The following is a 15,437-nucleotide window of genomic DNA, read 5'->3' on the forward strand; positions in this document are numbered from 1 at the left end:
GTAGATGCTAGGAAAACGTAATCTGCTATCATCGTTTTACTTGAGTAAAACAGATGCAGGAGCCACCACTGTCACACATTCAATTTAATGCACAACCTTGCCATGATCATGTGACTTAAAATAATTTAATGCAAAGATGGATTACAGAACTCAATCAGGATTAAAGAGCTTATTGATTTCCGTGCCTGACTAAAACTAATGGAAAGAAATGGCTGCTCAGAGTAGAATGAAAAATGACAAATATATCCAAAATGGACATTTGATTATTTATTTTTACATTCCAAATTATCACAATATAATGTTAAGATGGTGTTTGGAAATGTGTTAGCAGTCAATAGTTAATACAGCAGACTTGCACAGAGCAACTTTAGTCACTTCAGTGTTCATCTGATGATTGTATGCAAAACACATTGTACAATATTTCCATTAAAATATGTACAACACCCCCCAATATGCTCACTTTTTATGGTGTATTGAAGTATCTTTTGTGCATTTAAAATGAATACTCAAGGTGTTACAGTGATGGCCATTTGAAGTTCATCGAAAAACCCTCGGTGTCTCGTCTTTGCTTAGTTTCTGTCACAGTTTTGCTCCTCTGCTCACCTGTCTGCATTCAGTCACTCAGTACTTTTCCACTCACCCTGACTCTGCTCCAGTCTGCCTGCCAGCCACGCCCACCTATCAGCCAACTCAACTCACCTGTGCACACAGCTGCCTCTCATCTGCAATCAAGCCAGTATTTTAGCCTCTCCTGTTCACCCAGAAACTGCCAGATCGTCCTTTACCTCATGCAAGACTTTCCAGCAACTCTTCTTGGATTGATTACCTGGTTTCGACTCTGCCTGCCTCTGACCCGTCTTCTATCTTTGCCCTCTTGGAAAGTTAGCTTTTTCTGACTGCTTCCCTGTTGCCAACCTTGCTGCCTCCTCGTTTACATCCTAGGCCTACTGTTACACGGTACTGTTGCGTGTGAGTGTGTTTCAAACTCACACATTCATTTTTGTTTCTTGCTGACTGTTCAGGATTATTTTGTCTGTTGGTGATAGCAGTAGCTACTGAACACTGGAAGCCCCAAACTGTTGGCCATCACACTCATAGGCAAAATAAATCTGTCAGACATTACTCAATGGGTCCCACCATTGCTGAAACAACAGAGAGAGATAACAGGAAAACACAAGTGAAAGAAACAGGAGACACCTATGAGAAAAGTGGTCAAAAACCATGTGGTCTAGGCCTGGGTCGTGGAAACATCATAAACATAAGCTGGTCTGGGTTGCTGCCTACACTTTCCTGTGGCAACATGGATACGGTGAAAGTAAACAAAAATAGTAAGCCACTTTTCAGCAACTTTCATCCAATCCCAATCCCAACACCTGTTGAGGCTGCTCCTTCTTAGCTTCCTTCCACGTAGTGCAAATTCAAACCCTTGTTTTCTCTTAATAAGAAACAAGTGGGAAAAGCCTATCAGTTAATTAATGTTCAGCGATGAAGCCAGAGTGGTCAGACCCCCCCCCTCCCCCTCCCCCTCAAGAGGAGGACCCACAATGCTTTGCCATCAGCCTGTATCTCTCACTATATCTCTGGGTTTCCCTGCCTCTGCGTCTGGGTCACCTCCATGCCAGGCTCTACTTGTCTGGATAATTAGCCACCCGGCCCTCGCTGCCAGACTGCGCGCCCCATGGATTTATGATGGTGATGGCCTGCCTGGTCTCAAGGGGGCTGGTGTGTGTTTGTGTGTGGGTATGTGCCAATGAAGCCAAGGGAGACACGGCTGTCCTACTAATGAGGGGACACAAGGTTATTTACGGCAGGCTGGACCAATGTCATGGATATGGAGATAAGGCAATACCTGGGTAATAAATCATACAGAATATGTGTGTATTTGGAGAAGTTTGTGTGCGTTTGAAATCCAAACACTGAACACATCACAGATGGGTGTGCTTTTTCAGTACCAGCCTCTTTCACACATACTTGTACTTCAAGGACAAGAGAGGCTTCATCTCTATGATTCACTATCTCTCTTCTGTACTGATTCAGACACTTATATTCTGTGGCTGTCACAGCACTTCTTTACATTATGTATCACACATTTTATTTGCTGTGCTGTGAACAAAACTGAAAAGCTCTCTTTCCTCCTACACTGTTGTGACTCATCTTTTCTTTATTTTCAGGGCATTATGGTGCAATTCTGAGCTGATACTGAGTGTCCATTGGCTGCAGATCAAAGGACAGGTGTTGTGATGAGCACAGCCTGTCATTTAAAATGTGTCTTCTGTCACATTTATGCAAATATTTACACTGCTTGCATCAGTGCAGCTATTAGTGTGGTTCTTTGTCTTTAGTCACCGACTACAGTATCTTCTGCCTGAGAGTTTGAATCAGAAGCAAAGATCCTTTTAGTTTGACATCTGGTTATGAATCTGCTCTGGAGGTTTCAAAGCATGCCCTGTGAACTATCACTTACAGTATTAGGGCTTGATGCACCTTATGAATAAATCCTGTCTTAAGATATGATGCAAAGTCTACTTGCTTAAATTATACATTTAAACTATTTAGTTTGTAACTTAAGTTGTTTTATTGATTTGCTATCATCACTAGAAATTGATTGCTGAATCTTGTAGTCATCTCAGATGTTTATCAGCACTTGTCTGCCACTCCCTATCTCTCAGACACTTGCTATTGAATCTCTAATGGAGGAGCCAACTTGTGCATTTGTTAAGGTATGCAAAATATGACAAGACATTTTGATGAAAACTAAAGCATGCAACCTTAATGTGGAATACCAACAGTGACATTGTTTGTTCAACTTAAACATCGGCTCTACTGCTCATACAGTATTTTACACACAGTGAACTTGTACTCAATCAACTACTAAGTTTTGAAACAATCCAATCGAAAAAAATCTGAAGCGAGACACAGAGTCTCACTGTGGCTCAGTTGGTAGAGTCGGTCGTCCCCAGATCCTGCAGCCACATGTCCGATGTGTCTTTAGGCAAAACACTGGACGCTGAATGGGATTAATTAATAGTTATTGTTACTTTACATAGCAACCACTGCCATCAGTGTGTGAATATAGGTAGGTGTGACCTGAGGTGTAAAAGAGCTTTGAGTAGTCAGAAGACGAGAAAAGCTCTATACAAGCTCAAGTCCATTTACCATTTACACATGTAGCTCAGGAGTGAGGGCTCTGTTACAGTCTGCTGCCAACAGGTCTGTGATCCTCTGTTTCTCAGAGTACTCAAACTGTAGGGATTCAGGTGTGAAATTGTGCACCGACAAATGAAAGTCATCATACATTTTCAAGTATCCTACTTTTCACAATGATTTGCCATGACAACTAGTATGTTATTATTGACTATAAGCACCTACTAGGCACCAAGAGCTAGGCGAAAGATTTAAGTTGTTACTGCATTATGCATAAGTAGAACTCTCTCAGCTGGTGCAACCGTTAAAATGGTAGTAGTCATCCTAAAGTAGACCAAATGACTAAATTAGCAATTCAATCTAAACTAGGCTACGTTTACACTAATGCAAAGCTGGTGCAACCCAGTGCTGAAATCAAAAGCTCACCACTGGAGAATCCCTGAAGAGTGAAATTCATGTGTTAAATCAATGTGTTACTGTTGCTGTGTGGAAATGTGTGTCTCATAAAAATTCTACAATGAAGCTCTGACAATTTTTCCAGCCACTGATCTGACCTTTGGATGGGCATCTTTTATTGCAGAGGAGTGCATGTCTGGCTGTGGATTGGCGGCACTGTTGGGTTGGCCTTCTGGTGACCTTGTTAACCAGAGAGCTGACCCTTATCCTCACCTCACTCTTTTCCCGCCTTCAAGCCAAATTTGTCCTTCAGTAGAAATGAAGACCTTCAACCCTGTGTGCTTTTGTAATTTGTTTTGTTTTTTTCAGTCAGACTGTTGTACCACTGTGTTTTTGTTTCATGTCACAGAGCTTATTTTCTCTTACTGTAAGACTCCCATACTTGTATTTTCTTTTTACTTGACATGAATTGCTATCAGGCCTCACTGATATCATTACACAACACAACAGTTTCTAGTAGATCACTTACATTTGTGCTCATGGACTAAACGCCTTCTAAGTACAGAAGCACTTATTTATATTCTTTACAACTTGTGTTATAGCAGCTATTTACAAAAAATCTTCAAGATCATGATCAGACACTGAAAGAAATGGTCTTAATAATAATAATATAGTAGTAGTAGTCGTCAGTTTTTATAGCAGAATGGAATCCCGACAGAGGAGCAAGACTGCTCAGCTAGAAGCAGTTATTTCCTGACTTCTTTCTGAAGAATTATATAAATACAGCTAGTCCTGTAGAGTCTGAGGTCTTGCCCATTTGCAGAACATTGGTCTGTTCTACAAGAGAAATGGCACACCTAAGAATGCTGTTTATGACCAATCAGAGTTGTGTATTAAAGGTCACACAGTACACTCGTTTTCAACAAGTTTAAATACATATCAGAGATCCCCAAAACATGTCTGAGAAGTTTCTAGGCAAAAATCCCTTCCAATCCTGTAATTAGCATGACTATAAACCCCTCTATTTAGTCCCAGCTCAGGCAGGCTGTTTCTGTGTCTGTATCTTTAAATGTAAATGAGCTGTGTCTGACCACGCCCCTCTGGAAGGGCTTGGGTGGCTCAGGTGTTCTTGCTCCATGCCCTATTCAAGATAAGACTCAGAGGGCAGAAGAAACACCTAGACGTGGGAATGTCACCCATGTGGGGGAGGGGTTACTTCCCTTTGTGATGTCATGAAGGGAAGATCTCCAAACGGCCTGTTTGAGCACATGCTTAAAACCATCTTCTTCTCAGGGTGAAACAAAAACTAACCGGACCAGAATTGTCAATGTCAGGACCTGAATTGAAACTTAGGAGGACATACTGACGGCTGCAATGTTATCAGAGAAGTCAGCACTTCAACATAGCATGTTTCCTTAATGTCTGATGATATCGTAAGGTCATTTTATGATTTAATTCAGTAAATATCTTACGTATTGGACCTTTAAAATCAGCAATTTGAGCTGTTTTGCAACAGATTGATGGTAGCTTTCATTGCACTTTAATGTGGAAGATTTTCTTATTTTAGTCTGTTTTAGTGTGACTTTTATTGTCCCTCAAGAATTAAGCTAAGAAGATTTTTATTTTGCCATCCTGTTGTGTCCCTTTTTAAAAGGGAAAATCTAGTTTAAAAGTGACATTGAACATGGTTAAAATAGACACATAAGCTGTTTTCACATATGCACTCCGGATAACATCTAGATAATAACGAGAGGACTGCTCCGAAGATTCTAGCTGTTCACATATGCTCCTCACAGCGGGGGACTTTCCCTATCAGAGGGGAGGGGGATTTCCTGAGGTAAGACGTGACGTAAATAAACAACGTGGACGTAGCGGCTGAAGCAACAGAGTCCCCTACACAACGCTATACTGACAATATTTGCCTTTATATCAATGCTATGTGTAATCCAATGGAATGACAACATCCACAAAAGAGCGGAAAACAACATACTGACGAACAGAAAACATAATGCAGCCGTTTAATTACGTGCACGGAGATCGTAGTGGTCGCGTGCAGACACTATGCACTGTGCAGCATTAACTATACAAACGTCACTCTCCCTCCTATTGGCTTGAGGTGAATTTTTGCTGCAGCGTTTTTACATCAGCCCATTCTGATATGCTGCCGAAAAAATACTAGGGGTCTGGCCTGAGAAACTCTGGTTGAAAAAATGTGGCTGTTTGCATTCACATATACAGCTCCTTCGAGAAATCTACTGAGCTTTTCAGGAGATTTCCGTATGTGTGAAAAGGGTAATATAGTAACATGTGGGGTCGGTTTGTGACACCTTTGGTCACAAGATGGGGTCGTTCTCCCAATTTGATGTAGGCAGACTGAATAGACACTCATGTAAACCTATAACTTAGTTTATTTTATAATGTCATGATGCCGATCCCTTTTCAGAGAAAGTCAGGATTTATATGTTTATACCTGAACGGCCAATGGAATTTGGGCTCACAATAGCCATCAACAACCAGGTTTTCTTGTATTGAGTTTTTAAATCCTCAAAAACCCCTGTATTTCCATTTGCCACGATTAATTTTATATGATCTGTTATCATCCAGAAAAGGGCAGTTACACAACTTCTGGATAAAGTATCTGGATTGGTTGTTTTCATAAATGCATCCATATGTTTGTACACACATACCTCATGCCCACACTGCAAAAGTCACTGCCCCAGTGTGGCCACCCCAAGTCAAAATAGTCTGCCTGTGTCCCTGCAGCCCTTTTTTGTGTTCAGTTTTATTCATCTGTAAGCTCTAAAAAAATAGAAAAGCAAGGAACTGTTCCCACAAATCAAAAACCACTGACAGAGCGGACAAGCAAAGAAAGAGTGAGGGTGTTAAAAGTTAGAGTGCCTTATTCCTGAGGGCTAAGTGAAGCCATGTCAAGGTGATCTTGAGAAGTCCCTTAAAATATAAATAAATACAAAAACCTCAAATTCAACCTTTAAGGAAAAGGCATTTTCAGTGTATTTGTAGTTTATAAAAATATGAAGACATGGGGCAAGAGCAAATGTGATAAATTTAGGGGAAAACTCAGAAATTAGTATGAAATAAATATGACTATTCTCTGAGATTAATGTGAAAAAAACTCACTCCACAGGAGGGGGTTTAACAGCAAACTGCAGTTAACAAATCATTGTCACAGAAACAGACACAGACCCAATCAGAGCTCCACATATAACAGCCTCAGTACTCGACTGTACAGGGATTCAAAATAACGTTCTCCATGCAGTTAGGAGCTATTCTAGCTGTAAGTCTAATGTTTGGTCTGAAAAAAACAGCAAATAATCAAATTCAAGAGAAGTGGAATGAGCTTGGAATGCTTACTGGGAATTACATATGGAGTGGTGTGAGCAGATGATAGATCTTGCTGTTGATTATAGTTCTGAAAGTGCAAGCAGCTACAATACAGTCAGTTTACAGGATCATGCAATGATACGTATATGTTCATGCACATGCAGGAAACATCAAAAATTTGCCATCAAACTTGGAATGTTTATAGAATTATCCTTTTAAAAAGTGCACTTCCAAGTTGCTCCAGGCATGCAATCCCATCAAACATAACATGAAGAGAGCGCTGCACACTTTTACTGAAAAACCAAGACATTTTACCATGTCAGCCCTGAGGCCTGCATCGGGTTATTCCCTACACACACTCTGTCACATTTCTTCAAAGCTCTTCATGTTGAAATGGTTGAGATGAGAAATTACATATGATGTAGTCTTGGCAGAAATCAGGGAAACCACTTGAGGATTCAGCTTGGAATCAGCGTGATGCTGATGCTTTTTCTTCTTCATACAACTGAGACTCCAGTAGAAAGAGGGAAAAAAAAGCCCAGAGAGGCTGATACAGCTGAACATCAATATGAATGTGACACTGACAAAGAGCTTTATTTCTCTTCTACTTAATATTCCTGTTTGGTATTTTATGTAGATGGCACTTTGAGTGGTTCAGTGGGAAAATGCAATGTCAATGAATAACATCACATTATCTTAGCCACCTAGCTTTGTCATTCAGGTGATGGGCTGTCGGCTGTGTATGCCTGGACAACGGTGGCTGTTTGCCAGCATGTCCTGTTGATGTAGCCAACTTTATCCTCCTTGCCAGTGAGCTGTGACTAATATGAAAACACATCTGACATCTGGCTCACTCAATCTGCTGGTTTGAAATAAATGTTGGCTCGGTAAAGCTTCATTCCGTCTTTTCTATAAGGGGATAGACATCTGCCTGAACAGTGTATGAGGGGAAAGTAAGAACAGCTCCTCAGATGGGGATATTTCCACTGAAGGTGTAATGTGTTTATATGGATAAGCAGACATTTGTGACCTTTGAAATACTCTGATAAGGCCCGGGGTGCAGAAAAGTGCAGACAAATTAGCAGAAACAATTTAAAACAACAGTGAGGTGGCATTGTGCAAAACAGGCCTCCTCTTCTTGCGCTAGATACGGCCCTTTTTAATTTTCTATGGCCCATCAATGATGTAAAGAACATCCACTATTTAGAACACACTGGCTTTAACTGGGACACTATGGCCCAATCTCGATGTCCACCCTCATACACTCACTGACTTTGATGCGCGACTAATGTAGGACCAGTGCCCACTTGCTGCCCATGATTGTTCTAATCTATGACCTGCTGCCTTCACACTTCAGCTCATCTCAACTCTATGCAGACTCTTTACAGTAAGCTGTGTTCAACCGTTTCAGACAATGTCAGGATTTTTCAGGAGTGCAGTGCATGTGTGAGCTCAATGGGCTCACATGGTACATGAAATCAAACGCACACAAAGTTAAAGACTGTAAATATTAATGGACGAAGCCTGAGTGACGCCACCCACCTGTTACTGGAGGGTGCTTTGGAGTAGCATCGATGGTGGTCGCCATGCTGAAAATGTTTTCTCACCCTAACTTTCAGTCAACCTAACCACAGGCTTAGAGCTGGAGCTGAGGCGGGTTTTAAGCCTCCTAAGAAATGGTTACATCACGACCGCCTGTCAATCAGGTCAGCTACGCTTATTGTGAATAACACTTATCCCTTTCATATGAGTTATCAACCATCCCCTACCTTCCAGTTGAGAGATGACAGACTATACCACTGAGCCACAGCTGTCACTAACAAGTCATTGGATGACTGACGAGGACTGGAGCATTGTTTCTGCCCCAACATGCTGAAAGGACTAGAGGGGTAGCTGGGTGCTCTTGAGGCGGGCCATAGGTTGCCACCTACTCAGCATTAAGAACCAGTAGCCTGCTGGTTCTTTCTCTGCTTTGTTTCCCATTTTCATTGGGTGGGCTCAATGCATACTTGGGGGTCTGTGCCCATAGCTGCTGTCAGCTCTGGTTTTTTAGCAGTTTAACCGATATCTTCCTCTTTCAGATTGTTTAAGTGACAGAGGTTTTTTAAAACACGGAGAGACAAAGATAATGTGATAAATACATTTTTTTACTTCCTTATCAAACTTTTAGCCCTCGGATTCATCTTTGAACATTGTTTTTGGCCCCAAAGCCAGGGTTGGGAGCCTCTAATTTCCCACTTGCCAACAAAGGAAGGTATTGTTAACTAAAGAAGAGAAACTACACAATATGAACTGTGATGAATGGAATTGACTGAAGAAAGGACTTTTGTTTCATCTTTAAAGCCCTCTGATAACAAACTTATTTGAAATGATGATAATAAGCAGGTTTAAAATACATTAGCTGTGACAGAAGACAGAGACATTGAATATTGAATAAAAGTCAGCATACACGCACATCAACACACAACTGTGTTTTATGTCTTTAAATGCTAATTTTACACAGTCCTTATTAAATTAACAACATTTTAGATGAACAATGGACCAAACTACTATGTTGATGTGAAAAGACTCACTGGTATTGTTTGATTCACAGATCAAACTGACTATTGTGTTCCTCAAATGATGGTTCAATATGTTTTACATTTTTATTTTCTGCTGCTGTAGAGCTGAATATATTCCACGGGAAGTGGTGGAGACTAAAATAAGTAAAGGAGCAATATGTCAGATATCTTCTGAATTAAATGCTAAAATGACCTTACTATATCATCAGACAATAAGGAATCATGCTATGTTGAAGGACTGGCTTCTCTCACATCAATGCAGCAGCCAGTCCTCCTTCAAAATTTAGATTCTGGTCCAGAATTGTCCTTATTTGTTTTGACCAGAGATGGTAAGGGGTTTAATGGCAACCTCACATGGCCGTTTTGGACGCCCATTGGTTTGCCAAATATGAGAACACAGCACAGCAAACCAACAGGTGTTGCAGCGATGCAAGTGATCTGGTTCAGTTATAGGGCTGTAAAATGATTACATTTTAAAATCATGATTAAAGAGATTCCAACAGTTTTCTAACCCTTGAAAGCACACTTGATAAGAACAAACAGTTGAGGTGCAGGCAGTGACGAGGGACACCGCTCTAATCACAGACTCATATCAGGAAGAAGTTTGGTTGATTTGACATTGGTCTGTGTTACTGTAGGGAAAAATAAAAAAGGAGACAAAAACAGCAGAGAAAAGAGAATTTAAGACAAAAAGAAAAAGTATGGTACTCTCGTAATGGAAAAGAAAATGTCAGGACACTCCAACAGTGCTGTGATGATTCATGTGGTTCACCTTGTCTCACTGCATCATCAGTTGAAGTGTTCTGTTTAATGTGAGTGACAGCAGCAGTTGCTCGGTCTGTAGGGACTTTAGTTGGGATCCAGAGAGTTACCAGAACAAGTCCCAGAGTGGACCAAAGTAGGAATTTGGAAGCACTGCTGAGGTACACTACCCCTTTGGCGACATACCAAACCCTAAACTGCTCAGGTGCTCTTCTGTGTGCAACCCCTCACTCTGAGGGAGGGGGCTTTCCATTAGTGCATGTCCATAGAATCCTGTTTGTGCATGTGTGTTTGTTCCTCGCCCATGTTTGTGTAGCATGTTCAACCACAGTGTGAAAAAAATGAATTTCTCCTCAGGGATTAATAAAGCATGTTTTCTGAGTAAACAGTTGCTATGGACCAAACTCTTCCTGTAGATTCCAACAGACTTACAGTAAAGCAGAATAAATAAATAATTTAACACCACAAAGCTGAGGTGTGCTCACATCTTCTTCACCTTGCCCCCGGTGGCCAAATCAGTAAATGCATGTTTCAGGAAAGGCTTCTACCCAGACAGTTAAGATTAAGATTAACTTTATTGACTTTACTTAATTTCTGTTTTTACACTCTGTTAACCATGCAACACACACATAGGCTGAAATATACACACATGCACAAACAGGATCCTATGGACATGCACCAATGGAGAGATGTCAGAGTGACGGAGCTGCCCACAGCAGGCGCTCCTGAGCTGATGGTGGGGAGGGAGTTTGGTGCTTTGCTCAAGGGCACCTCGGCAGTGCTCAGGAAGTGATGTGGCACCTCTCCAGCTACCAGACCAACTTCCATATTTGGTCCGCACCGGGGCTTGAACCGGCGACCCTCCGGTTCCCAGTTGAGCTACTGCCGCCCACTCCCAGTTATTTGACAATATAGACTTTTTTTCACAAGGTCCTCATTATGATACCCTGGCTGTGATTTGCCGTCCAAAATCTGTTTCCATTCCACCCTTGATAGAAGAGTCACGCAAGGTCTCAGCGCAACAAGTAAACAACTTTAACTTTGCTGTTTGGTGAAGTTAACACTCCAACATCCCCCCCCCCCCCTTGCAGCACCACTGTAGTGAAAAACTATTTTGTCTTCTTTCCTTCAAAACTCAAAACTGTTCAATAAAAAGGATATCTTGTAGGCGAGGCGTAGTTTTGATGCATGTTCATTGTGCTGTAAAATAATCGGCGCTCTTAGTGTCTAATTACTTGTGCATCCGTTCCCTTCCTCTTCCTCTCTCCATCTTCCTTCTCCAGCCTCAGGAAAAAGGATGAACAAAAAACTGCTCTGTATCCCTTTGTTCCCCTTCCCCTTTTTTTAAGCATTAAGAGCTAATTCATCATATTCCCCACATTTACTCTGTCCCAAGGCTGTCTGACATTAGAAGAACCTTTTGTTTTTATTCACACCAAATCTTAACTCTGTTTTGAACTGCCATTACTCAAAATAGTGTTTTAAGTATTACATGTTTTTTGTGGCTTGCTTAGGGAAATATAAATATGTACCTTTGTACTGACATCTAGCATTACTGAGTAACTGCTTTAAAATCTGTAGCACATAAATAAAAAATGAATAATATTAAAAAGTCCTGGCTTTGCCCTGCTCCTCCATAAAGAACTGGAGGTTAAACTCAGGTGCCATTTGTTAAATATTGGTGTCATGTATCTATAACCCATTAAAAATGAATTATTAATTGTCCATTATCTGAAGCAGTTGATAATTAGTGCAGAGTCATCGTACATCCCCGGCCTCAGGTTACTCCTTTGTAGACATCCTGTGGTGCCAACTGAGGACAAAGGAGTAGTCTGTGGCTTCTATTTCAATGTCTTCATTTGAAGACTCTTTTCTACCAGATTATGTAACAGAAAAAAAAAAAAAAAAAAAAGTGTAAAATGATGTGGGACCCAAAGGAATGTGAAGCATATTTACAGACACTGATGAGTAAATAAATGGACACCTGTAGTTGCCCTATTCTCATGTTTTATTTCATATTAAGGTACAAAAGCAGCTGTTAAATTTGAGTAGGTTTATTTGTGATTAAAATGAGAAAAGCTCACACTGGCACTTTTGGGGCAGGTGCAGAGGTGGTGCTTGTCAACCGGCAAGGCAGGCAACTGCATGGGGTCCCAAACCAGTAAGGGGCCCCTCAGGGCTCACAAACTTAAACCAAAGCAGTGGCCCAAAAGGTGCAAATTTTGCAATGACTGTAGAAAACCTCCCTAAGGGGCCCCCAACTCTTGTTGCCCCGCGTTGCATGCATTATTGCTGTGAAAACCAAAAGTTTGTCATTGAAAGTAAACTTAAACAAATGAAAGGTAATTATCTGTCTATAGAAGAGAAAAAAAAGAGTAGGAGGAGGCCCCCAATGAATTTATGCCTAGGGCCCAAACAGCTTTAGAATCGCCACTGTACGGGTGCCAATGCACCATTCCGTTCACAGAGATGTCCTGCATCTAAAAGTAGTGACGCAGATGTGTAATATGAGGGTGAGTGAAATGGACTTCTGTCATTGCAAATAAATAAGTATTGTAAATTGAGGTTTTTCAAGTTAATTGATAGTCCTTGAAGTGCTACACCTGCAGCATATTACTAGTTTGGAAAACAGCAAGATGACTACATGTAGCCTTCTTTAATAGCAACGTTTTGAGCGAGTAATTTATTAGAAAGTGGAAGTGAAAAATTACAGTGTAAGTGGACATTTATTACATCCCGTTTTAGTAGGCAAGAGTGTTATGCACATGCATCATTCCTTTATATTGTTAATCCTTCTTGAGAGGCATTAATCAGTTGACTGGAAATATGTTTCCAACATAAGAATGAAGTCTAACTTCATGTACTAACAGATACCATGCACTTCTGCCAACATCCCCCATCAAGCCAAATCAAATTCCCACATTTCGCAACAGGGTTCAAGTTCACTTTTTACTTCACTTATTAAAGGGCAGAGGAGTACAATACTTTGGTGCTCAAGCCTATATATTTTACACTAAAAAATATATATATTCTACACTAAAACAGAAGGCTTGTATGTTGATATTTACTCAAAAGTAAGACAAAACTATTAAAGTACTTCCAAATTAAATAAGTGCAGGAACATGCAGTAAATCTGAAACATAGAAACCCCTTAGATTAGATGATATAAATGGTAAATGGTTAAAGGACTTGAGCTTGTATAGCACTTTTAGTCTTCTGACTACTTAAAGCGCTTTTACACCACAGTTCACACCTACACATTCACACACTGATGGCAAAGACTGCTATGTAAAGTGACCGTCAGAAGTAACTAATCCCATTCATACACATTCATATGCCACTGAAGAAGCAGCGGGGCAATTTGGGGTTAAGTCTCTTGCCCAAGGATACATCGGACATATGGGTGCAGGAGCTGGGGATCGAACCAACAACCGGTTGAGAGACGACCGACTCTACAACTGAGCCACAGCCGCCCACAAATGAATTAATGAAAAGCTCAGTTGACAGAGATAGTCAGCACAGATGAAAAACTCTTTACAGACTGCAATGATATTTTTCATAATTAAAAGATGAAGTTAGCAGCAACAGTGCTTCATTGGCATTGCCTGTGTACAACATAGACATGCACAGGCATGGGTTACATAACAGCTAGTGTTTCCTTTATCCCATTTTTCATTTTAAAGTGACTTCAACAGTAACTCACATTCTACATTAACGTGTTGTGTTTCTCTTTCACTTGTAGATCGCTGTCGTGTGACGGTGAGCTGTTTAAGCTTTTGTTGTTGAATAAGACACGATGATCTTTGTTCAGTCGCCCTCATAGATTTAAGAAAAAGCATTACGTGGCGCTGTTCACTGCAACCCAAAGTGTTCTCGTTCTTTGTTGCCATGGTGGTATACTGTCCTAAAATTCTTCCACAGTCTGTCACTCTGCCTGGTGTCACAGCTTGTTCTTGCCTTCTTCATGAATTCTACAAAACAGTTATTAGATTTTGTTCCAGTGACAATATACTGTATGTTCATCCATCCCAGTTTTTTTTGCATCCATGGCGACAGAAATGATCCTTATCAGAAATTAGTTTTTGCTGAAATTAACTTTTAACAGATGATCAATTCTACTCTCATGTGTCTGTTTAGTCGAAATAAAACTTCAGAAGAGTTCAAGTAAACCACAAGAAATAAGAAATCTTCGTTGGCTCATACTGCTGAAGTAAGCCCTAGTGAAGCCTCTGTGTATCTTACTATTTACAGTTCAAGTGAGACTCACCAGAAACCGATGAACAGGCACATTCAGGGGAATGTAATGGAGCAAGAAATGACAGCTTCTATTTTGCAGACATCGCTGGAGAGGCAAATTTAGCTCTTCTTTGAAGTTGTGATAGACAATGTAGTGAAAATAAAAGTATTTGCTTTTAGTTTTTGATAGCTGACTGTTGGCTACACCAGAATGCCCAAAAATGCAATAGTTCCCAGACACATTTATTATCGACAGACGCATGAATCATTGTAATTATAGAAATGCACATTAGGTACAAGCATCAGCTCGTTAAGTTAGCCTAATTTCTGTTAACAGAAATAAGCTTTAATAGGAGGTGTACTAGTGGAGCACACAGACGAGCAGAGGTTCATTTTAAGTACTGATTTTAGCAGTTACAATGAAACAGGTAAGAATGAAGAGTTCAGTTCAAGTTCTGCTGGAAGACTCTGGGTTGTGTCGGAGGCTTGGTTTGGATGAGCCGAACTGGGAGAACGGTGAGTGAGGTAAACTGCATTGCACACACAGGCAGACAAAAGTTTGTGAAAGGAAGACATAACCGTGTTGGAGCTGCAGGGAATGTAGTTATGGAAGCAGTGGGTCCAAATCCATGTGAGCACTCAGTAACAGAGATTTGGGAGGCCAGCAGACAAGTGTCCACAGAATGTACACACAGTGACAGGTGTGCCAAAACATTCAGAGCCTTGGTGAAGCAAAAATGAAGGGGGCAGAAAACAGGAATATTTACACTGTAGCTCAGGTTGGGCAGAAGTTGTGATTGGGTAAAGAAGGCTAGGGTGTTGATACTGATGAGCTTTGGTGGACAAAAGGTTGGCACGTTCAACAACAGGATAATCAATCCAGGTGAGAGTGCTTAAAAGGCTTGCATGAAGGGAAAGAATAATCTGGTAATGAGTCAGTGAGCAGGAAAGGCTTAAATACTGGCTGGATTGCAGATTAGAAGAAACAGCTGTGTG

The sequence above is a fragment of the Labrus mixtus genome, chromosome 2 (assembly GCF_963584025.1).
Source record: "Labrus mixtus chromosome 2, fLabMix1.1, whole genome shotgun sequence".
In the NCBI taxonomy this organism is placed as follows: domain Eukaryota; kingdom Metazoa; phylum Chordata; class Actinopteri; order Labriformes; family Labridae; genus Labrus; species Labrus mixtus.